The sequence below is a fragment of the Podarcis tiliguerta genome (genome assembly GCF_965153285.1).
Source record: "Podarcis tiliguerta genome assembly, chromosome: 6".
Lineage (NCBI taxonomy): Eukaryota > Metazoa > Chordata > Lepidosauria > Squamata > Lacertidae > Podarcis > Podarcis tiliguerta.
The window spans coordinates 14988666-15014707 of record NC_139539.1 but is presented as its reverse complement, the minus strand read 5'-3'; the positions used below and the strand labels follow the sequence as shown (position 1 = coordinate 15014707).

Sequence of the window (26042 nt, the reverse complement as noted above, 5' to 3'; positions counted from 1 at the left end):
AAATATTCAGCATCCCTGGAAAAGTATCGTGTAAGGACAAGCCCATCCTATGCATACTTCATTACTTTCATCAGACCATTGGCATGTGAGCAGCAGTCAAATGCATTACGTGTAAAGGTTTGTGCATTTTGCAAAAAATAAAATAAAAAATGTAACTCTCAAAATCAGCCTAGTCCTTCAACCAGCAATCTGGTATTTTATGCTATGTTGTTATAAGCAGCATTGTTGAATACTTGCATTGGCCTATAGATACACCTCGTGCTCTCTTGGAGACTTCTTTTTTGGTGATGTGGAGCACTTCAGGGTGACATTTATTATTATTAAGCATTCATTCTGACTTGTTTGTAGGGAAGACAGATGATTTCTCATTCAGTGAGTGTTATATCCCACATTTGCCAGCGCTTTTCCCTATTGCTTCCCTTGCTGCAAAAAGTCCAGCCTTTGGGGGAAGAGCATTAGTTGTGCAAGAGCTCCAAAGCAACTTTAATATTTCACAACCTGAATTTGCTGCGCTGTGACGGAATCCCACCCAAAAATAGTGACAGCCTGGAAGTGCCCATGGATGCAAACCGATGACAGGAGGGAAAGAAGGTGCATGGATGCAGGGTGTAGGTTAGCAAGAAAACACATCAAGTCATACCCATATGCTGAGAAAACATCAGGTTGAGGGGAGGGGAAAGAGAAAATATTGGATGAAGCAGGTATCCTAGGGTGTGTGTTGTGTGAGTCACAGACAGCTGTGACCAGTTTCAAAGACACTTTTAGGCTCCATAAGATCCCTCTACACACGAGATTTCTGTGTTTCCTTCAACAAACTGCACACAACAAGATGCGAACACAGGGAATCTTCCTCTTGGGTCACTCTAAAAATTTGCATCTCATGTATCTAGTTCCTGACACATAAGCAAATGCTTTGAAGTTTAGAAGCTGTGAGGAAATAATAATAACAATCTTGAGATTTGGAAGCATTTCAAGCAACAGTCTTCAGGAAATTCTGTGCTTGCATGGGCAGATATGGATATATGGGATACATTCACTGTATTCTGGTACTTCTTGTGATACAGGCAAAGAATTCTGTTTACTGCGTTTTATTTTGCTAAGATTCTGCTGTAAGTATTGACTGCAAGCCAGACTCAGATATCAATTCAAGGATGAAGGTGATTGTGCCACAAATGCAAATATAGAGGGGGAAATTATTCAAATGAAAGTAGGAAGAATAATTGTTATAACACTGTTCAATGAGTCCCATAATGTTTCAGAAACATTGTAAATCTCCCTTTATAAGCTCCCAAAGCGGCGGCTTACCCTTTCCTCCATGCATGACATAACTCGTACACAGATCCTTTTGAAATATGTAAAGTAACACTTTTATCCTTCAATATTGTCCTCCAATGAGCAATAAAAAGAAATGTCCTCTGTTTCAGCTGAGAACTCACTGAACAGCATTGATTTCCTCCAGCTACCTGAGATGTTTTCTGTTACAGGTGGATATGAGATACATTTCCCCTCACTGTGGGTTATGTGAGCATCTGAGAAGTTCAAAGGTTGTCAGGTCACTGGCGCCACATGATCTTGCCAGGAAACATTCCAATTTAGATGGCGAGTTGAACTATGGACATGGCTCGGATGTGGGCAACTGCACACATAGGAAGCTGCCTTATGGAAAGTCAGATTGCTGGTCCACTTCATTCAGCATCACCACACTGGCTGGCAGCAGTTCTCCAGGGTCCCATGCATGGCTCTGTGTCAGCCCTTACCTGGAGATCCCATGGTTTGAACTTGGAATCTTCGACATGAAAAGCATCTGCTCAACCACTGAGCTACATTCCTGGCTGGCTGGACAATCATTCAGACCAACAGATACTATGTACAAAATTCTCCTACAAGATGGTTCCCTTTAGTTCCTCTCACCCCCCTCCTCTCCAACCAAAATGCTGAACCACGCCATTTCAACTTCTTGTGTTTATTTATTTTTAAAACTTTCGTAGCCTGCACAGTCAACCATGTCCTCTGGGTTTACAAATTTCAAAACTGGTGAAATGCGAATGCAGTTGTACCTAGAGTTGGATTGAAGGCCGGTAACTATTTTTGCTCTGAAAGTTAAGAAGATACCTGATGCTGCTGCATCTGTGGTGCTGGACAAGGCTTCGTTTGGGGTCAAATGGGGGTTTTCCTGGGCTCCTCCTGGCCCCCCCTAGAGGCAGGATCCAAAGAGTCAGCTGAGATCATCACATGGTTAAAACAACTGAACTGGCTACCCATCTGCTCCTGAGCCAAGTTCAAGGTTCTTGTGTTGATTTACAAAGCACCAAACTACTTGGGTCACAGGTACTTCAAGGATTACCTTAACCATTATATTCCAGCTCAGCCACTGAGAGTGTCTTTCGTTCTTCCCAGAGTTGGTGAGGTGTTATGTTGTTTGGTGCTATGTTTTTATAGTGTTGAAAACCGCCATGATGTGTGTGTGTTTTATGATACAGCAGTATACAACTACTTTTTAAAAGAAAGGAAGAAATTAATAAATAATTTGCAGCAATGCATGCTGCACCAGAATGTGCTACACAGCTTTTCTGATTTAGAGGAGCAGTCAGCACATATCACCGAGACTTGTAGCACAAAAATGGCACCCCAAAATTCCCAGGGGGCTGCACCACCCTCAATGCTTTGGGATTTGCCCCATCGATTCTGCTCCTTGGGAGAAGTGGGGTTGTGCATCAAAGGAAAATAATACAAATCTTCCTTCTTTCCTTTCTCCCTCCCTCTTTCTCTTTATCACTTGTGGGCTCTCTCTTTCTTACTGCTGATTTAAAAAATAATAAAAATTAAGGGAAACCTGTTTTATTAGTGTAGCTTTAGCTCCCCCAACGGGCAGTTGCTAGAAATGTTATCCCTCCAACAGCAGGCACATTCCTCCTGGACTTTAAAAAGATTCAGGTGGTGTGCAGGCCACTGAAAGCACATGGCTTTCCCCCAAAGAATCCTGAGAACTGTAGTTGGTTAAATGTGCTGATAACCGCAAGGAACAAATGTATGTTTTAAATGCACAAGTAGGATTTGGGTTGCATCTATTCAAAATTGCAACCTTAGGTTCCATTTTTATGACGCTGTTGTTTAAAAATTCTGTTTCCGTGGCACAGAGATGTGGCGGCGGCAACTGGCTTACATAGTTTTATATAGGCTTAGATAAATGCATGGATAGGGTCAGCCCAAGTTATGATGCTGCTTGAAGTGTTAGCAGCACATGGCCCCATTCCTCCCCCTTCTCCCCAATAATATCCAAGTTAATTTCCCAAATGGTTAACTTGGGATGTACGTGGTTGATAGGGAGCAGGCAGATCAAGAGAGGCTTTGAATACAAAGATCTCCCACTCTGACACGTTCCCGACAAGGAAGGTGAAATATGTCAGCTGGGAGCAGGGGTATTTATTTCATAAAATTTATACACTGCTTGGTTGTCAAAGAACCTCAAGGCAGTTTCTTTCCAGCTGTTCCCTCATCTGCCCAGCTGGCACAAGACTGGCAGGAATCTGTTCTTTCCATTCTTTCCCCCAATGGATTGCTCTGTAATTTAGCCTGTATCCCACACAAGAGAAATAAATTCATCACTCTAGCTCTAGACGTGAATTTATAAATGTGACAGGTCTATGCCCAGCGCCCCCAGTCTTCATCTGTCACATGGATGCTTCAAAATAATGTAAGCAGTGTGAGACTCCAGAGTAGAATTTTGGTGGATGGATTAACAGGGAAATTCTCAGAATACAAAGGAAAGTTGGTGTCAGGCTGTGCTTAATTTTTTAATTGATTGCCCTTGAAAAACTTGCAGTACAATTTGTACCTAGAAGCAAGTCCTGATTTTAAAAATCAGGTTTACGTCCAAGTCATGGTACATCAGATTGCTGTTAACTGGCTATTAATAAGAACATAGCTACTCAACATGCAAGTGTCATAGCTATTCCTGTCTCCCACAATCTTGGGTGCTCTAATCCCTGAGAACTGGGAGAGTCTAGGGATCTCTAACCAAGCTAGAATTCCCAGGATTCTTTGGGAGAAGCCATGACAGTTAAACTGACCAAAAAATAAATAAATACGTTCACAACGGAGATACACTGGCCAATGCATTCTGGTCATTAAGCTTTAGCTGGGATCAAAGTTAGTTATGTTCTTTGAATCTGCAATCTCAGTTTTAATCTTCACTTCCTGTTTTGAATATAATAGCACCCATCCAACGGCTTCACCATCCACTTTGTGCTTCTGCTGATGCCCTTGACTACGGATGCTGATGTCATTTTATGTTTAACTTTGCTCTAAGGTGTCACAAAAAGGGACGCGGCTGGCGCTGTGGGTAAAAGCCTCAGCGCCTAGGGCTTGCCGATCGAAAGGTCGGTGCTTCGAATCCCCGTGGCGGGGTGAGCTCCCGTTGTTCGGTCCCAGCGCCTGCCAACCTAGCAGTTCGAAAGCACTCCCGGGTGCAAGTAGATAAATAGGGACTGCTTACTAGCGGGAAGGTAAACGGCGTTTCCGTGTGCGGCTCTGGCTCGCCAGAGCAGCGATGTCACGCTGGCCACGTGACCCGGAAGTGTTTCCGGACAGCGCTGGCCCCCAGCCTCTTGAGTGAGATGGGCACACAACCCTAGAGTCTGTCAAGACTGGCCCGTACGGGCAGCGGTACCTTTACCTTTTAAGGTGTCACAAGATTCTGTTGGTTTTGCTGCAACAAATGAGCTGCAGCGCTATTCATGCTTTCTTGGGAGCTCATGTGCAGAAATGTGTATAGTCTTCTGAGCAAAACATAAGACTGCATAGGCTGAATGAATTTGTCAGTGGGCAAAAACTCCTTCTGCCGGAAGAGGTCAGCAAACTCCACTCAAAGGTACAGGCAAGCTCCTGCTGCGATGTTAACAAAGGTAATTAAAGATTTGTGGCTCCATGCAAAAAGCCAGTGAAAGGCCAAACTTAAATTGAGGGTCAATTTAGTGAATGCAATTAGCATGCACCTTTTGAAAAATGGTAATAGCACCTCAGTAGGGGCCCAAATAGCAGTTCTTCCTGATGTTTACTCAGAATCTCATTTCTTGTAACTTGAAGCCATTGGTTCAAGTCCTACCCCCAGAGCAGGAGAAAAAAACATTCTTTGTTATCTGATTTTGAGGATTTTGCCTAAAGCTGCATGAGATATTATACTGTCAGGCCTGGGGGCACTGACACACACTTACACCAAAATAGTGGACGCCACTATTTTAATTTATCCCAGTAGTGATGTATGGAAGTGAGAGCTGGATCATAAAGAAGGCTGATCGCCAAAGAATTGATATTTTTGAATTATGGTGCTGGAGGAGACTCTTGAGAGTCCCATGGACTGCAAGAAGATCAAACCTATCCATTCTGAAGGAAATCAGCCCTGAGTGCTCACTGGAAGGACAGATCGTGAAGCTGAGGCTCCAATACTTTGGCCACCTCATAAGAAGAGAAGACTCCCTGGAAAAGACCCTGATGTTGGGAAAGATGGAGGGCACAAGGAGAAGGGGACGACAGAGGACGAGATGGTTGGATAGTGTTGTCGAAGCTATCAGCATGAGTTTGACCAAACTGCAGGAGGCAGTGGAAGACAGGAGTGCCTGGCGTGCTCTGGTCCATGGGGTCACGAAGAGTCGGACACGACTAAATGACTAAACAACAACAACATATTTAATTATCACACGGTCCTTGACACAGCATTGCTCAAGACATTGGAGGAAATCAATTAACGTTAACATGCCCAGCTCTGCCAGGGAAAACTGTGGGTCTCACCAACTATGAGGAAAATTGGCCAAAGGGCACTGCCCAGGACCCCCTTCAAACCTAGACTAGCTTTGCTTGCTGTCATGAGCTTTAAGCAAAAGCTGTCAAATGATTTATATATATTTTTGCAGGGCTTTAAGGAATTTAAGAATCCTACTATGTTCAGTCTTTTGGGCTTACACCCCAGGTAAGTGTGCGCAATGAGTAAATGGCCCTTCTGCCTTAAAGAAATAGGTTCTTTTACGGAGGTGTCATCCGCAGTTTTGAAGGGAAAAGCATAATCTCATTCAATGTCTTCTGAAGCCGTGAAAAAAGACAAGAGAGATGCATATAAGACCACCAAAAACATCCACGTGATTGACACACGGAAAAAGTTCAAATCTACATTGGGATTGTATCCTGTATGTTTAGATAGCATTGGCTGCATATCGATCTGACAGAATGTGAGAGGTGATTTTCACAACAGGATTTTTATTCAAAGGTAATCCAAGTTCACCCCTAGATTTTAAAACTTTGCTCATTTGCCTCTCTGTGTTCGCTATTCATTAGGGATGATTATTTCCTAGGCTGAATGCTTTGTTATCTGCAGTCCCTGTAACTTAATATGGTAACAGTCACTTCTTGGAGCTCAACACCAGGGTGCACCATTCTCATAAAAATGGCTTGAAGGAGATCACATGTGCTCCAGGTGAGTTATGTTAAGTGATGCAGCCACACAGCTGCAGAAATTCAAGGTGGTTGCAGACATTTAAAGCTCTAGAATATGGCCTCCTTCACATATGCAAAGAGCTCACTTACTGATGGGCAAACTCCCTTTGGACCCATGCAAAATTGCCATGGTATTTATAAGCTTCCTTGGCAACCATTCAATGGGGAAAGTTCCCCATTACTTCCCTCCCAGCGTATCATGTTAGGACATGTATTGATGGTGCCACATACATTGGCATTACTTTATTGCCTCCTAGGGGTTCTAGTTTGATCTCATCTGTGCTACATCCAGTTCATAGCAACCATCACGGTGTCCCAGTATGTGATGGGATCCCACCTGAAAACATCATGAATCCCACCTGAAAACACCCACCTAGAAATACCCTGAGATTCTGTAATGACAATATTTTTTAGGTTGCCATCATAAACAGTCTGGACCATGCTTCAGGGAGTGCCTTGTTTCATATCATGCCCTTGGGTTTGGAGTGAGAAACCTCCAAATTGTTGTTGGACATCAGCTCCAGCTAGCAGGGCCAGTTGTCAGGGTTGATTAGTTCATGGGTAGGCAAACTGAGGCCTGGGGGCCCGGATCTTCTAAATCTGGCCCACAGACGGTCCAGGGAATCAGCGTGTTTTTACATGAGTAGAATGTGCCCTTTTATTTAAAATGCATCTCTGGGTTATTTGTGGCGCATAGGAATTCGTTCATTTATTTATTTTTTCAAAATATAGACTGGCCTCCCGCAAGGTCTGAGGGACAGTGGACCGGCCCCCTGCTGAAAACATTTGCTGACCCCTGGGTTAGTTGGTTGCTCAGTCGAATATCTACACCGCCCTTCATCTGAGGATCACAGGGCTGTTCAAAATTTTAAAACAAAACAAAAATAAGTAACAATAGCAAACAAAAACAATACCCCCTCCCACGTTTAAAAGGCCACAGGTTCTTTAATTAGCAAAAGACCAGGGAGAAATGATTTCACCTAGTACCTAAAGTTATGTAATGAAGGCACCAGGTGAGCCTCCCTAGGGAGAGCATTCCACAGGGGGGGCCACCACAGAAAAGGCCCGTTCTTGTGTTGCTGCCCTCCTCACCTTTCTTGAAGGAGGAAAAGGAAGAAGGGCCTCAGACGATGGTTGCATATCCTGCAACATTTCTCCGATGAAAATGGGGACATTCTAGCCCATACCCTCCAATGTTTCCCTGGTGGAAATAGGGACTGAATTCTGCACCAACCAAAGTTGGTGGGAGTTCTAGTCTATAAACATCTGGAGAGTCTCAGGTCTCCCACCTCTGCTTTCAGAAATCAAGTGAGGTCTTGCTTCATCTCCTATCCTTTACAAAGGTTAGGAATGCACAGAACATGTTTTGCATAAACAGGTATCTCTATGGATATCTCAGCAGAGCTCAGCAGGAAGGAGGGTTAGGCTGCGCTGCCTTCTACTAGTCTCGCTATCTTCTGCCCTACTGGCCCCAAAGAACAACAACCACCACTGAATACAAGATTTTTGTATGGATGGCAATTGATAATGCACATGAAGTGCTCTGGATGTTAAAAAGGATGCAATGCAAATGTTAAGAGTTGTTTTAGTAAAATAAATAAAATAACCTGTTGTGAACATTTACCGTAATGGTTTCTTCAGGCAAAAAACTGAAATGACGCAGAGCAGATGTAGCTTAATCCAACAATTGTTTTTCAGAGCCATTTCTACTGGCAAACTTCACTGCTGGCTTCAACCATTTTGCCTTTTAAGATTTTGACTTCTGTGCCATGACCAATTTCATTCTTTATTGGTAAATGGTGGAAATGAGAGTAAAATGTGGTCATCTACCAGAGACATCAAGTTCCTGGCTATTTCCTAGTAAAATGTCAGAATGTTATGACACTTTCCTGCAGTTTGCCCCAAATTTCAAGAATTTTGGGTAAACACCCACATTTGCCAAGTTCAGCGTTCACAGTTCACACTTTTATGCAGGGGAAGTACCGTGCGGGCAGCATTTTGAAAATATGTAGTTCCTGCAACTTTTCCAGATTTGAAAGTGTGTTTTTCATTCTGCTGAGTTTCCACAATTGGGCTGTATGTTGAAAAAGAAGCCGGGGAAATGTCTGCTACAAATGGCCAACAGTTGTTATCCATTCAAAGAGATAAAATACCACCACCCTGTGTTTCTGGTAGCTCTTATAAAATTCTCAGATGGTAAAAGGGATTACACAACCTTATCAGTACTTCAAAGATCTTATCCCGCAAAGGCCTTCTTTTTGGAAGTGTATCTAAAAACATCTGGGACAAGGGCTGAGAGTTCGCTGCCCATCAAAGTATTTCAGAGTGATTCAGTGGTTGCACTGGTATGTGGGGAAGAAACATTGGGGGCTCAGAAAGGCATATGGGGAAAGGAGGAAACTAAATGAAACATGCATGCATGAGATGCCTGGTCATCCTTTGCAGTCATGAAATTAAAGACGCCTGCTTCTTGGGAGAATAGCAATGACAAACCTAGACAGCATCTCAAAAAGCAGAGACATCACCTTGCCAACAAAGGTCCGTATAGTTAAAGCTATGGTTTTCCTAGTATGGAAGTGAGAGCTGGACCATAAAGAAGGCTGATCGTCGAAGAATTGATGCTTTTGAATTATGGTGCTGGAGGAGACTCTTGAGAGTCCCAAGGACTGCAAGAAGATCAAACCTCTCCATTCTGAAGGAAATCAGCCCTGAGTGCTCACTGGAAGGACAGATCATGAAGTTGAGGCTCCAATACTTTGGCCACCTCATGAGAAGAGAAGATTCCCTGGAAAAGACCCTGATGTTGGGAAAGGTGGAGGGCACAAGGAGAAGGGGACGACAGAGGACGAGATGGTTGGACAGTGTTCTTGAAACTACCAACATGAATTTGATGAAACTCTGGGAGGCAGTGGAAGACAGAAGTGTCTGGCATGCTCTGGTCCATGGGGTCACGAAAAGTCAGAAACAACTAAACGACTAAACAAACAACAACAAAAACTCATGATGCAAAGCAAAATCCCATGCACACACCCCTCATTTTCTATTACCACTCAGCATGCATTCAAAACCAAGAACATGCTCGAATAAGAAATTAGGGCGAAATCTGATTTGGTTTACATTCAAAGCGGAGCCTACCCAATTAGCACTTTCGAAAATCTATACGTGAACCAAAACCCAGCCTTCCTTCAAACATCACATTTCTCTAAATTTTGCAAGGCAGTCTTCCAGCCTGCTACACAAATGTACATGTTTGTGAAAACAACATACAAATATGCAATATATTTGCAATATATTGCAAATATGCAATATATTGCTGTGTTGTTGTTTTTAAAAAAGATACTTTGAAGCAAAATTGCATATTGGGAGAAACCTGAACTGAAATGCTTTTAAAAAAATTACAAACGAATGTGGAAATGGGAATTAAGAGTGGGAATATATGAAACTAAAACTGGCAGATGCATTGCACAGGTGCAGCCTGAAATTTCATGCACAACCTCTCTCCGCCTCCGTTTAGGAATAGCTTAGGGGAAGAGCATCTGCCTTGAAGCAGTAGTCCCTGGTTCAATCCCCAGCATCTCCAAGTTGGGTTGGGAGAGCCCCCTGCCTGAAATCCTGGAGAGTTGTTGCCGGTCCGTGTAGACATTACTGAGTTGGATGGACCAGTGGTCTGGTTCAGCAAAAGGCAGCTTCATGTGTTCTTAAGGCCCATGTTTCCACCTCTGGTGCAAAGAGCAACGGTATAGAAGCTGGGTAGTATAATGCTAGGCTGCCTCCTCCTCTTTTACATCCCAAACTGCATCACTATTCTGGCTGCTCTATAATGTGCAGAAATGAGTAATGTAATAGGGATTTATAAAGGGTGGTGAAACATTTCAGAATGGAAGAAATTTATGTTGTGCATAGAAAAGAAGGTGTGAAATAGAGAAACCAGTAGAACTGAAACAAACCTCATAATGTGCAATACAAATAAGTTTATTGGAAAGATAACAACAATAAGAAATAAATTGTATAATTTGATTAATGTAACAATAGTAGTTGCAAATGATACACAGATAGACATTAAGAATTGAATATATAGAAGGATTTATTAGTTGACAGACATTTTATGGACAAATGTGGAAGCAGAACAACAATATATAAAATGGAGAAAGACAACGCGAAAAATCTAGAGGTGATATAAAAAAAGGCAGAAGAAGGAAGGAGGGAAGTCAGCTGCTAGGAGCAAGTATAAATGTAAAATGTAATACAATATGTATGTATAGTATGAAATTTGTAAAACTAATAAAGATTATCTTGAGGGGGGGAAAGAAATTGGGATTTACCCTGAGAACCGGTGAAACTCTACTCTGGGGAGTGGGAGAGGCGGAATGTTTATTATATATGAAAATCAATAAATGCATTGTTTTTTTTGTTTTAAAAAAGAAAATATCCTGAGAACTTTGTTCACCCCTTAGTGCCAATGTGGGGTTGAAGAAGAGGGGTTGTGTGTCTTTCAGGTGCAGAGCGAAAGGAAAGACAAGACCAGTTGAGAATCAGACTGTACTAGGGAGAAAATGGCTTCCTTTTTTATTTTATTTTTAAAGGCATAGATTAACTCCTTGCTGCCAAGGGACTGACAAAGGAAAGAGCATGTGTCCTGTGTCAAAGGCACAGGTTGTAAAAACCAGTCCCAGCCTTGACAGAGAGCAGGAAGGTTTCCTAATAAAAGTTGCGGCAGCCCTCCTATTTGATTTCACAAGCCATCCTTGGTGGGCGTTATATAAACGGTGTCCCGTAATCAAAATAATGCCCAAGGGCATATTGGTGTAACAAGCCCGCAAGCTGCTGCGGAGTTGTCAGGATACGCAATGCATTTGCAAGATTCTGAGCATTCCTGCATATGGGATTTAAAATGATTCTTGCTTCAGGACATGTTGTTGAAAGGCCGCACTAGCCAGAATTCTCTTCTGCAGCGCAAATACCTCTCCTCTTTTGTGTTAATGATGTTTAGGAATCAACATGCACAAAGGTGAATAATGAAGCCTTTGGGGTAATAATGTTGCCTTTCTGCCCTTACTTGTAAATGCAGAAAATTATATCATTGTTTATGCTATTGAAGGCTGATCGCCAAAGAATTTATGCTTATGAATTATGGTGTTGAAGGAGACTCATGAGAGTCCCATGGACTGCAAGAAGATTAAACCTATCCATTCTGAAGGAAATCAGCCCTGAGTGCTCACTGGAAGGACAGATCCTGAAGCTGAGGCTCCAATACTTTGGCCACCTCATGAGAAGAGAAGACTCCCTGGAAAAGACCCCGATGTTGGGAAAGATGGAGGGCACAAGGAGAAGGGGACGACAGAGGACGAGATGGTTGGACAGTGTTCTTGAAGCTACCAGCATAAGTTTGACCAAACTACGGGAGGCAGTGGAAGACAGGAGTGCCTGGAGTGCTCTGGTCCATGGGGTCACGAAGAGCTGGACACAACTAAATGACTAAACAACAACAACTTGCTATTGATAGGTCTCTTACCACCACCACCACCTTTAGTAACACATTCTCTGGGATGCTCATAAAATAACACAACAATGCAACCTTATTTTTTAAACATAAAATCAAATGCAGCATTAGAACAACAGATCAGATCATACTGAGAGCCAGTGTGGTGTAGTGGTTAAGAGCGGTAGTCTCGTAATCTGGGGAACCGGGTTCGCGTCTCCGCTCCTCCACATGCAGCTGCTGGGTGACCTTGGGCCAGTCACACTTCTTTGAAGTCTCTCAGCCCCACTCACCTCACAGGGTGTTTGTTGTGGGGGAGGAAGGGAAAGGAGACTGTTAGCCGCTTTGAGACTCCTGAAGGGGAGTGAAAGGCGGGATATCAAATCCAAACTCTTCTTCTTCTTCTTCTTGTTAGTTTTTAATTGTTATATAATTAAATAGTTATTGCTAAGCAAAAAGAGAAAGATTTGCATAAATGCATGAAAGATAGGGCTATCAAGAGTGAATAGCTAAAGAGAACAGTGTTCAGATGCAGTGTACCTCTTGAATGCCATGTTAATGCTATTCTGGCTATTGCTGTTATAGGCTTCATAAACAGAAGTAGTGTCCAGATCAAGGGAAGTAATAGTACAACTCTATTCTGCCTTGGTCAGATGCCACCTGGAATACTGTGTGCAGTTCTGAGCATCACAGTTTAAGAAGAATGTTGACAAGCTGGAACATGTGCAGAGAAGAGCAAACAAGATGATCAAGGGTCTGGAAACCAAGCCTTGTGAGGAACGGTTGAAGGAGTTGGGTATGTTTAACCTGGAAAAGAGGAGACTGAGAGGAGGTGTGATAGCTATTTTCAAATATCTCAAGGGCTGCTACATGGAAGATGGAGCAAGCTTGTTTTTTCCTGCTCTGGAGGGTAGAACTCGAGGCAATGGCTTCAAGTTACAAGAAAGGAGATCCGACTAAACATCACGAAGCACTTTCCAACAGTAATAGCTGTTTGACAGTGGAGTGGTCTCCCTCAGGAGGTTGTGGACTCTCCTTCCTTGAAGGTTTTTAGCAGAGGTTGGGTGGTCATCTGTCATGGATGCTTTAGCTGAGATTCCTGCAATGCAGGGGGTTGGACGAGATGAATCCAACTTGACGATTCTATGATTCTATGTGCTAGTGGCACCCGGTTGGTGGACCCAGAATGCAAGATCAATTCAGCATATGGTGTAATCCAGTGTCATAGAATCATAGAGGTGGAGGGGCTCCTGTAGGGCGTCTAGTCTGACCCCCTCAATCACTGCTACAGCATCTCCAAAAGGTGGCTGTCCAGCCTCTGATTGAAGGGAGAGCCTACCACCCCAGCAGATTGTTTGTTCCTTTGTCACACCGCTCTGATAAAAGGTTCCTCATAAGGTTCACTTGAAATCTACCTTCCTGCTACTTAAGCCTGCTTTCTGGGGCCGCAGAGAAGGAGTCTTTGTCTCAAGCCTTTGGGGATTTAAGGAATGTTATCATATGCTACACACACACACACACACACAGAGAGAGAGAGAGAGAGAGAGAGAGAGAGAGAGGCACAGACACACAGAGAAAGAGAGTCTTCACCTCTTCTTGCTAAACATAGCCAGTTCCTTCAACCTTCCCTAGGGCATGTATATTGTTCTGTGATAATCATTGGCCCACACAGCAATTCCCACATCCCCAAAGTTGCAGGCTGGAAGTACAGTGGTGCACCGCAAGACGAATGCCTCGCAAGACAGAAAACCCGCTAGACGAAAGGGTTTTCCGTTTTGGAGGTGCTTCGCAAAACGAATCTCCTGTGGGCTTGCTTCGCAAGACGAAAATGTCTTGCAAGTTCCTGCAATTTTTTTTCGCTCCCCACCCCCTTTTTCTAAGGCACTAAGCTGCTAATAGCCTTTTAGCAGCTAATCCGCTAATCCCTTAAGCCTTTAATAGCCGCTAATAGCCGCTAAACCGCTAATAGCGCTAATCCGCTAATGGGCTTGCTTCGCAAGACGAAAAAACCGCTAGACGAAGAGACTTGCGGAACGGATTCTTTTCGTCTTGCGAGGCACCACTGTACTGAAAAAGAAGCTGCCTGGATTGCTTGGATCCAAAATCAAGCCCAATGATATGCAAACACCCTCTGTGCACAAATATTGCACATACGGTAGACAAAGTCCAAGAACTGTGTCTCAAGGATCCCAATTAAAATACTCCAGGGAAGAATCCAAACTGGAGATTGTTCAGAAGCTGTCACCTTCCTTTCCAACTGCTGCCTCTGCATTTGCGATAAGAGCTCCTCAGAACAGCAGCAGCAGAACTGGAGAGGCTGCGAGTGGGTGGCCTATTTTAAGAACTGTTGTCAGTTATAAGGCAGACAGAAAAACAGCTGAGTTGCTTTGGAATGAACCTTTGTGACTCACAACACTAACTGCAGATGTGTGTGGGGGGGACTGAACCAGCACCAAAATCAGTCAACCAGCAGCCAACCTATCAGAGCAAACAACTGAAAGAGGTAAAACCTTCTTTGGAGACAGTCCCAGAAAGCTTAGAGGGCACATCCGCCAGGAAGCTAGACAAGAATTTTGTTGTTTCTCTTAAACATAAACAGAACAGCAGTAGGAAACGCCTGACTCCGCCCAGATACAACCAAGTCCAGCGCCATCTAGTGACAAAACATTATTATGACACTATCCACATAGAGACAAGAGGGAGGGAAGCGATCTCTGTGGTTCCAATATAGCTTTAAGAGGCCCAGCGGCATGCAAAGCAGGAGGTTCAGTCCTTGGACCCTGTTGTTGCAAAGGGATCTGGCTGGAGATGCTACAGAGTTGTTCATGCCTAAGGGGACAGCACTGGGACAGATGAGCCAATGGTCTGGCCTGGCATAACACAACTTCCTGCACTGCTCCAAGGATGGAATTGGGATGTGACAAACAGCTGTAAACCGGAGAGGAGGCAATTCCAAATGGGAAAGCTATGGCAGGTGCCAAATTCTTCCTGCACACAAGCTATCTGTTCTAGCTCTACGGTACACAAAATCTGCCTGGGATGATGGGAGGGCAGGAAAAAAGAAAAACATGTGCTTTGCCAGGAAGCTGCTGACAGTTTGAGACCTCTTGACCAAGACTCATCTGGTAATAGGAGAATGCATGCTCCATGTTCCCTTTATACCAAGCTGGGTTTGGCTCACATCTTGGGCTTGGGCCTATCTGTTGAATAAAACTGCATTTGTTGAATAATCTTTCCATGATGCAAGAGCTCTTGCACCTGATTGTACCCTTTGGTATCCCACCACCACTTTCTCCTATCTGGCTGTTTAATGCGGGTGGGCTTTCCCCCCCCCCTTCCCCTTATATAACATTGTTTCCTGGAATCTCTTCTTTGATAAATACATCACATTACCGCCGGCCTCTCCGAAGAAAGAAATACTCAATGCAACCCATTATCAGAGCTGAAAAACACTCGTGAAAATTAGCCAGAGTTATTTGTGTTTCCTGCCAATGCCGTTCCGTGATGGGGTGTTCTTTCCCCCTTCTTCTCTGAGTTTCACACAAAGGCCAGTCTTCAAGGATTATCTATCAACAGGCACCTCTTTGTTTTTCGTAAGGGCTTAGCTGTAACACCGAGTTGCGAACAGGAGCACTGAAGGAGAAGGTGATATTGTTGGGGTTACGGTGGCAGCGAAATCCTGGATTATACAGAAGCAAAATATGTTTGCTGCTGGCAGGTGCCAAGGAAGGCTGATTCCCCCTGACACCAGGGCTGCTTAGATTTCTACAGTCAAGCCTGCGTCTCATGTTTAGGTGGCAGGTTCAGTTTTTATAGAGATATTTCCTGTCAGATAATAAAGGCCTGTTTCCGTGTGTTGATAAGGGTGTCCCTTGTTTCGTATCCCTCAAGGTTGGAGAGATGCCAAGGGATAGAGGAAATGCAGAGACGGGCATCGGTGTGATAAAATACCCTATATGGAGTGGCCGGATGTTCTGCTTTGGAGAACGGTCCTCTGTTTGCAGGAGTCCTCACGTCAAGGCAAAAATGGTGGCTGAAGTGAGACCTTGTCAGCATATAACTCCTGTGTTCAGAGGCCTGGCCTGGTTTCGAATTTGCTACAGGGCCAAGTTCAAAGTGTAACTATTAGCATACAAAGCCCTTTACGGCTCGGGAACAGCTTACTTGTGGGATTATCTTACCCCATACAATGTTCCACATTTGTAAGAAATCAGTCATTTGCATGTTCAGACCCAGAAACCTCCCCCCTAAATAAATTCACACTTGACTCAAATTTTGGTTTTGGTTTTTGGCAGAATTTAGGCCACAACTTTGTTGACTACAGAAAGTGACTGGTTGCATAGGCTCTAGTTTGACTAGCTCCCTGCCATGCAAGTAGCGCTGACCCAGGGTTCCAACATAGGTCAGCCAAGGGTGAATACCTGGATAAGTGGAAAGCTGGGAACGGGCTAACTCCACCACCCAGATGCCCCCCTGGACTCAGGCACAGGCATAACCCCCTCTCAGGGGTTGACCAAACCATTGAGTCCCTGGATTCCTTTAACGCAATATCCTTCACATAGGGATGGCGAGAGCATTCTCCCATCCCTATCACCTGAACCAGAGCCTATCTGCAACGTTACAAGTTGTGACGATTTGCTACGCGGAAGGTGAAACCCAAATGGCAACAGCCAATCAGCCAAGTGGGGAAAATTCCTGCCGTGCCCCTGTCCTAATGACAGACGACACACGACAGCATAGCAAGGTTAAGCACAAAGCCCTAAAAGTTGAGAGAGGTGGGCAGGTGTTCCGATGCAAGCGCCGAAAGAGGAAGCTCTGGGTCACGTGGGTGGGCATAAATAGGTCCCTCGAACCGTTTGGACTGCGTCCCATTGGCCAGATTGCACCCAGCTTCGAGGGACCTACCAATCGGGTGTTGTGGCTGACCAATAGTACCCACCCACAACACAGGGTGTCAGTTTTCCAGGTCTCACTGCAACACATGCCCTCTTTAAGGGAGGACTCGATTTAGTGTGGCACCATCCACACTTGGGAGCTCCCTGCCTATTGACATCAGACAGTCACCTTCGCTGTATTATTTTTGATGCCTCCTAAAAATGCTTTTGTTCATGAATGCCTATCCAGGCATGCAGAATGCGCGCATGTGTGTGTGTGTGTATCCCCCATACGGTGCCGTAAGTTTTGGTTTTTTTTTTTAATATTGAAACTTATCAGCATGCAATGCAATAAAAAGCAAACTAATCTAAATGGGGGGGAAATACAAAAGAAGACAAAAGAGAGAGAAAAAGAGAAGAAACACAAAGCACTGTATCTGAGGTAGAACTTAACCCTTGTCTCACATGAAAGGCGATGGGCGCTCCCTGCTCTCACCTGGGAGACTTCCCTTCCCTGCCTCTCACACAGAGTCTTCCACCAGCCAGCCATCACCTTCCTGTGTGTACCCTCATTAACCCAGAATAAAGGTAAAGGTAAAGGTACCCCTGCCCGTACGGGCCAGTCTTGACAGACTCTAGGGTTGTGCGCCCATCTCACTCAAAGAGTCCATGGGCCAGCGCTGTCCGAAGACACTTCCGGGTCACGTGGCCAGCGTGACATCACTGCTCTGGCGAGCCAGCGCAGCACACGAAACACCGTTTACCTTCCCGCTAGTAAGCGGTCCCTATTTATCTACTTGCACCCAGGGGTGCTTTCGAACTGCTAGGTTGGCAGGCGCTGGGACCGAACAGCGGGAGCGCACCCCGCCGCGGGGATTCGAACCGCCGACCTTTCGATCGGCAAGCCCTAGGCACTGAGGCTTTAACCCACAGCGCCACCTGCATCCCTCTAACCCAGAATAGAGGGCATCAAAAAACAAAACATAAGGAAGAGGAAAGTGAATAGAAAAAGAAAGGAAAAGAGGAAACACAGGAAATAAAGATCATACAAAGACCCGCCCCACCACTCCAAAGGAGGATTGCCTGTAGTCGTTTTTAACTTCTTCTTTTTTATTGATAATACTATTGTTTTGTTCTTTTTGTAAACCACTTTGAGGCTTCGTTGCAACCAAGCTGTATATAAATCTTGTGGGACAAATACCATCATGTGTGCTCCACACACCAGCAGCGGGAGCCTGTTGGATCCGGAGTAAATTGTAATGCGTGTGCATCATTAAGGTAGCCAACCCAACACAGCCTTCCTTGCTTCTGTCAAAACCCTCTGCAAGAGAGGCCTCAGAGACTCATTACTGATCATCGTTTATCACTTTCTATGATCCTCAGATAAGAGATGATTGCTGAGTTGTTTGCACAGGCTTGTAACAAGGTGCAGAGGAACCCGTAATTTTAAATGCAAATAAGCAACTGCATAGAGCTCTTCAGTATCCGTCCGTGCTCCAATGTGGTGTGAAGCAAAAAATCGGCCGCAGATGGGAGCAACTTGCTCTTCTATCTCCATTTTGTAGAATCAACCCTCTTGAGAAGTCTATACGGGATCCCACCCCCCTTTCATCCCAACCATTGTGCTCCCCACTGCTGTTTATTATGTGGCAGCCGTGAGCAGGCCCTGCAGGTGGAGAAGCGGAAAGATTCGGCACTGATTTGAACCGACATGTTAGCCTTGGAACATGTGCTGGCAGGCTGAGCCCGGGATAACAATCAGAGGCAACGCTCAATAGCTGGCTCTGCTTAGGACCCCAAGAAGGCATGCGGAAGAGTCACAGAGATTGCAGTCAATTGCTTGGGAGCAAGAAGATTTGGAGGGGTGTTGGAGGTGACCCTAGAGATGTGTACAAGGTCTGAGAAGGCTGTGTCAAGGATGGCCAAATCAGCATATTTCTGGTTCATGTAGCTTTGCATGTGTTGTTGTTTTTATTATTACTTGTTAGCCGCCCTGAGCCCGGGGTATAAATAATAATAATAATAATAATAATAATAATAATAATAATAATAATTTTAATAATAATGATGATGATGTGTTCACCCATAATAAGTCTCATTTCCACAATCTTGGATTGTTTATTTTTAAGTCTGTGTAATAGGGACGCGGGTGGCGCTGTGGGTTAAACCACAGAGCCTAGGATTTGCCGATCAGAAGGTTGGCGGTTCGAATCCCCGCCACGGGGTGAGCTCCTGTTGCTCGGTCCCTGCTCCTGCCAACCTAGCAGTTCAAAAGCACGTCAAAGTGCAAGTAGATAAATAGGTACCACTCAGGCGGGAAGGTAAACAGCGTTTCCATGTGCTGCTCTGGTTTGCCAGAAGTGGCTTAGTCATGCTGGCCACATGACCCGGAAGCTGTATGCCAGCTCCACCGGCCAATACAGCGAGATGAGCGCTGCAACCCCAGAGTCGGCCACGACTGGACCTAATGGTCAGGGGTCCCTTTACCATTACCTTTACCTTTTAGTCTGTGTAAAGATTTGCATTTAAAACATGCTGCTCCAAATTATACTTTCTTGACCTGAGAGCTGTGCTGAAACATTTGGGAAGTTCAAAAGCTGGTGTATGTATACATACATGTATACATACATTTATACATACATTTCATACATGCATATGAAATCCAGGGAGTGTGGATTGGATTGATTTGTATTGTGAATTCATGAGGACTGCATTCATCAAAGATCCCAACTTATGTCTCCAACGTCCCCTGTGAGTGATTTCAGCTGCACCGTTCTGATCATCTGCTGTAACCACTTGTGGAAGCAGAAGCTCTGGGGTCACCCCTCCGCAGCTGAGTGAGGTGGTTCTTGGGACCTGCCTGCAGCTGCCGCCCAGGGGCCCTCCATCTCCCCACACCTGCTGGACCTGTGGCCTCTACTGGACCTCCAGACCAGGACTTGCCTGCAGGTGTGCATATAGGGCAGGGACCAGGACCCTGGGCAGGCAGGCAGCATTGGAAACACCTGCTGCCCCATCTAGGCACACACCAGTTGCTGGGGCAGCTCTATAAAGTCTCCCTGCCCTGGGGGTGAGGCCAGTGGTGTTGCGTGGGTTGTCAGCACCCGGGGCAAGGCAAGTAATTTGCGCCCCCCACTGCACTGTCCCTCCCCCAGATAGTCCCTCGCTCTCTCTCCGCACCGCACCGCTCGCCTGGCACCCTCCCCTCCACAGTGGGTGGCGACCCGGCGGCTCGGATCGGATTTGCACAGCCAGCACTGCAGTGAGAGAGAGTGAGTGAGCCAGGTAGGGGCAGAGAGCTGCGAGTGCGAGCACCCCCCCCCCAGATGTTGCCCCCTGGGTGAGGCTGCCCCCAAATGGGAAACACCCAGGGGGGTCATACTTTTTGGGGTGGTACTTCTGCTCCCTTGTGCTAATTTTTTAGTTTTAAGGGGATAGAGTTTTAACTTGTGAGGGTGTTGTTTTAAATTGTTCTTAAGTGTTACATGTTAATTTGTATTTTGTATTAGTATTTTTGGCTTTATATGGCTGATTAATATTCTACAGACTTTTAAATGTGTTTGAGGGAGGTGGTGACTTACTGTTTGGTTGTTTTATTTACTGGTGTTTTTACCATGTATTTTTATCCTCTGATGTGGTATATAAATATCATATGATGAAAAGATTTTAAAACAAGCCCAAGGAGACATCATAGAATTGTAGAGTTGGAAGGGACCCAAGGGTCATCTAGTCCAACCCCCTGCAATGCAGGAATCTCATCTAAAGCATCCATGACAGATGGCCATCCAACCTCTTCTTAAAAACCTCCACATCCTCCCAAGGGAGACTGTTCCACTGTTGAACAGTTCTTAATGTCAGAAAGTTTTTTCCTGATGTTTAGTCAGAATCTCCTTCATTGTAACCTGAAGCCATTGCTTTGGGTCCTACCCATCCTATTCATCCAGCTGAGAAGGCTTGTCAGAACAAAAAAGTCAGAAATTAAATCGTTATAACAAAAGAAAAACGCTATGGAAAATCACTTAATTTTTATTTTGCTCTCCAGCGCTATCTGGTGTTGCGTGTTTATAACACATTCAAAATGCTGGAGTTTTTTTTATTAATGTAGCTGAGTCCCCAGTTGACTCCAGTGGTTCCAGGATTGGCCAAACACCGGAATACTTGCAAAAGGAAACACATAGCTGACAATCAAAACCATGTGCCATGGTAACACTGTGATGTATATTTCCCTGCACCTGCCAATAAATGACGACATAGAACCAAGCAGAAGAAACAAATAACGCCATGATGTCATAATACAGGGTGTTCCTATACCCACTCTGGGATTTATGTGAAGGGCAGGATATACCATATTTTTCCTTCTATAAGACGCACCAGGCCGCAAGATGCAGCTAGTTTTTGGAGAAAGAAAACAAGGAAAAAAATATTGTGACTCTCAGAAGCCAGAACAGCAAGAGGAATCACTGCGCAGTGAAAGCAGCAATCCCTCTTGCTGTTCTGGCTGCTGGGACAGCCGCGCAGCCTGCATTCGCTCCATAAGACGCACACACATTTCCACTTACTTTTTAGGAGGGAAAAAGTGAGTCTTACAGAGCAAAAAATACGGTAAGTTTAAATAAATCATGGAAGAGGAGAACTCAGTGCTGCAATGCTGTTTTTGTGCCAGTCCGGTGGCTTCCATGAGATGGAGGTTAATTGGGAGAGGGGAAGAGGAGGGCAGACACCCCCCCCCCCAAGTGTCTGTGGTATAATTTGCAGTCAGCTGCTTCTGGGCTGAAGCCTGCAAGCCGCATGCCAAGTTTTCTTCTTTGTTATTGTTAAAGGGACTCTTCCCCACCTGGAGCTCTCCACGTGCCACCTGGAAAAGGTCAGGCAAACCTCTAAGTAAGACCTAGAGGTCTGGCAACCCTATCTTCCACCCCACCCCACCCCCACTGGACCATGTCAGATCCCCTGCCTGGAATGGCTGGTGGGAGAATTGGAAACAACTCATGGGATTATCTGGGTCCTACTCCTGGCCTTCTGAGATGGGCATGCTGGGAAGGGGTGATGCTATTCCTTTCTTTCTTGCCCACCTAAAATTATATTTTGCCCCTTCTGTGCACCCCCATAGGTCCCCCCACCCCAGTGCCACTGTTGCTTCAAAGGCAGTATGTATCCTGAATTTAGAATTACACAGTTTCGCTCCGACTGACGCAATTTATGATGGTAAACATGTACTTGCTTACTTGTGAATGAATGCGTAGCGTGAGGTTAATATTGCATGTTATCTTTAGCAGGGCACGCCGTTGGTGTCCCAAGAAACGTCTCTCTCTCTGTGACTCCCTCATGGAAGAACCTACATAGTTTCTGTTGTCCAGCTCTGGAGGGTACAGGATTCGTCCCCAGGGACACAACAGTGGCTACTTTCCTGCAATGTGATGCCATGCCTTGTGGGAGGCCTCATTATAGATGGGGGGGGGGGCCTGTGCGGAGTCAAAAAAGCAAGGAATTGTTTCCAGATCTCCAGCTATATTTACTAAACCAACAAACAAGCAAACAAAGGCTTTCCCCTTCGTGATACATTTCTTAAATTATAGGTTTACTGCTTCCTGGCAGGCTAATAAAGTCTAGATGAATGATGAGAGAGTCTGCTGTGAGAATGAGTAAACATCTCCTACTGTCTGGGGAATGTAAGATGACTACTGTCTTATCCTTTGTTACAGGTTGTTAAGATAAAATTGCCCTATATATCACCGCTGCTGTCAATGAAATTAGAAAGAGCAAGCTACCTCCCAGCTCCCAGCGCTCTCTCTCTCTCTCTCTCTTCCTCCAGTACAAAAGAAAAACAAGGTACGCACATAGACACAAAACACCAACATGATTGTCTTAGGCCTTGTTCTCCCAAGCTGCCAGCAATGTAGTAAAATGCACTGGCCATGAGTCTGACCTTGCAGAGGACAGTTGTATATCTGAAGGCTGTGCTCAGTTTGAAGGACTGCCTGGTCCAAGTCCAATTTAAAAAGGAAGAACCACCGGACTGGATTGCAGAGGCATTTAAGTTGCTCATCAGTATCAACTAGGACAACAGATTGAGCAGGCACACAGAATTTTACATACTACTTATTTCTAACTTCTGCAGATAAGAATTAGCACAAGAATATAGTATGTAACTATATTACCTTCTTTGGGTTGGGGCATTTCCTACTTTTTGGCAATGCACAAGTAGCTAAATCCTATAGTAAACTCATTTCTCACCCATCTCGCTTTAAAATGCACTTGGAGACTTGTGTATTGGAATGCTTCCACATGCAAAATAAAAGGAGAAGGAGAAGGATTCTAGCCTTACCTTATTCCCGATATGCCACCATCAAATCCCCACCTAATTTTGAAGCTCAGTGGATGGGTCATTCACAGTCTCTCAGTCTTACCAACATCACAAGGCCGTTGTGGGGTGGTAGGATTTGGGGGAGGAAAGAGGACCATGTCCATTGTCTTGAGTGCCTTGGAGGAAATATCAGACATAGCTATTACCTGAAGCAGTATCTGACAGCAGGCTTGTGGTGGTCAACATTTGACAATATTAAATGTTTTATCAGTAAGTATTTGACAATACAGCAATGCCCTACTACCTTTAGAGTAAGAAGAGTACATCTCCATACATGCTAGTTTCATTATATAAAACCAACAGCATAATAATAGAGCCAAGATCTAAACTCCATCTGAATGTATACTCAATGCCCAAACAAACACAGAGGCAGAATCAATTGTAAGTCATATTATAGCAATGATTTGCTTACTTTTGGTTCGATGTACAACAGCAGGGATCATTTGGTTAGTAACCTAAGGGTTAATAATTCTGTTTACAGACAGCCAATGAAAGGGTGAAGTGTTTTCTAGCAGCCTGTCAGAATTGCATGAGCCTTGCTGAGGTAACATGTGCTCTGGTCATTTGCGTTAAGGAGTTTTCCTCTGAATGTGTCTTCTTGCCATGCACGAGGCCTGACTACTAAGAAAGTGAAAACTTCTCTTGTTTATTTCTCCTCATATTATATGCTGGTTTTGCTCCATTTATCCAGTGAAGTGTCATCAGGATTTCTTTCCTTTTTTGCACTCCATCTGTTATTTAAGTGACTTTGCTAACAACTTTCACTGCATTTTTCAGTGGATGATATATGGTTGTTCAGGTGCAGTTAAAAAGTACGCTTGGAAATCCTTCCTGGCATAAAGAATCGGAGCTTGAGAGACAAACTAGGTATGACGCTGGAGTTTCGTGATTTGTTGTCCAAAAGTGAGCCAAAGACAAGCATGATTATGACCAAACTCTTTACCCACACGTCACCTCACACACTTACAGTGAACCTGCTATTAGCTGGGGGGGAGCAGGAGGGCAAGGAAGAGCAGTCAGCGTATTGGGCCTGTATGCTCTCTCCTCCACAGCTAATAGCAATTTTCATGGGGTGATTTTCATTGGAGAATCATTGTGAGGGACAGGCCTGATGTCAGCATACAGGAAACTTAGGCTGTCCCTGGGCTCCCCCTGTAAACAGTGCCCAAGTCCAGGAGCTGCCATTTGCCGGCGTTTGTCCACAGACAGCTTTCCGGGTCATGTGGCCAGCATGACTAAACCACTTCTGGCACAACAGGACACTCTGATGGAAACTAGAGCACACGGAAATGCCATTTACCTTCCCGCCGCAGCGGTACCTATTTATCTACTTGCACTGGTGTGCTTTCAAACTGCTAGGTTGGCAGAAGCTGGGACAGAGCAGCAAGAGCTCACCACGTCATGGGGATTCGAACCGCCAACCTTCTGATCGGCAAGCCCAAGAGGCTCAGTGGTTTAGACCTTGGTAAAAAGGTAAGGTAAAGGACCCCTGGGTAGTTAAGTCCAATGGAATTTGACTATGGGGTGTGGCGCTCCTCTCCACTATCAGGCCAAGGGAGCTGGCATTTGTCTAGAGACAGCTTTCTGGTGGCCAGCATAACTAAACCGCTTCTGGCGCATGAGATACCATGACAAGTGCTGGAGCACAGGAAAATGCCGTTTACCTTCCCGCCGCAGTGGTACCTATTTATTTGCTCATGGTACCTATTTATCTACTATTTATCTACTCAACACCTTGACTGCCCTGGCAAAAATGCAACATATAAATGTACCAAAATAAAGAGTAATAAACCTGTATCAAGAAAGCTCCCGGGCACTTCTTCCATATGCTCAGCTTCAACGTGGCTGGAAAAAAACAACATTTCAGAATATATATATTGTTTTGAAGCAGAACATTTTCTCCTCCGCATTTCTTTTAAGCCCAAGAAGTATTCCGAATATTTCCACAATACCTCGTGTCAGAGTAAACACATGGCGTTTGTTTTTGAAAAGTGAGGTTAGCAACATTCCCGAGCACTTTTAATTACACTCCCGAGCCAAAAGGTCTCCGCTCACAGTGACCCAAGAGGTGTTTCTGCTTCTCTCAGAACTTTTCAGTTGATCAGCCAAGAATATAACGCCAACAAAGTTAATGTGTTACTGTTTCTATGGAGGAGCTATTCACTGGCAGGGACGGGACAACAGAGTGAAAATAAGGAGAAGGAACTGATCTAAGAGGTTGATTTGGCAGACAGCTGTAAATAAATAAATCAAAGATGTTTCCACCTCTGCAGAACTCACTTAATTTTTCAAAATCTGAAGGCATGGCTTACAACCTCATAAACTAATTTAGATCTAAATTTGGTAAATGAATGCCAGTCTAGTAGTCACAGAGAACATCAGCTTACATGCAGACTGACTTAAAAGTAAAGGTAAAGGTACCCCTGCCCGTACGGGCCAGTCTTGACAGACTCTAGGGTTGTGCGCCCATCTCACTCAAGAGGCCGGGGGCCAGCGCTGTCCGGAGACACTTCCGGGTCACGTGGCCAGCGTGACATTGCTGCTCTGGCGAGCCAGAGCCGCACACGGAAACGCCGTTTACCTTCCCGCTAGTAAGCGGTCCCTATTTATCTACTTGCACCCAGGAGTGCTTTCGAACTGCTAGGTTGGCAGGCGCTGGGACCGAACAACGGGAGCGCACCCCGCCGCGGGGATTCGAACCGCCGACCTTTCGATCGGCAAGCCCTAGGCGCTGAGGCTTTTACCCACAGCGCCACCCGCAGACTGACTTAGGACCCAAATATCTCAGAGACTGACTCCTTCTCTAGAGACCCTCTTGGATGTTAATATCGGTAGAGAG

At 44.9% G+C, this 26042-nt stretch overlaps 1 long non-coding RNA gene across 2 annotated transcripts in view; it reads right to left on the bottom strand.

Annotated features, from left to right (window-relative positions):
* The window catches only part of LOC310680464, a 114645-nt gene extending 89368 nt beyond the window's left edge, over positions 1–25277 (bottom strand). The window contains exons 1-3 of one of the 2 annotated variants that reach the window (XR_014512791.1): positions 25156–25277; positions 24996–25048; positions 23273–23319 (exon numbers count right to left, since the gene is read on the bottom strand). This is a non-coding gene — a long non-coding RNA (uncharacterized lncRNA). Of the gene's footprint in view, positions 1–23272; positions 23320–24995; positions 25049–25155 lie in introns of those variants that run through there. The other variant, XR_014512790.1, reaches the window with a different exon arrangement.
* Positions 25278–26042: the final 765 nt, after the last annotated feature.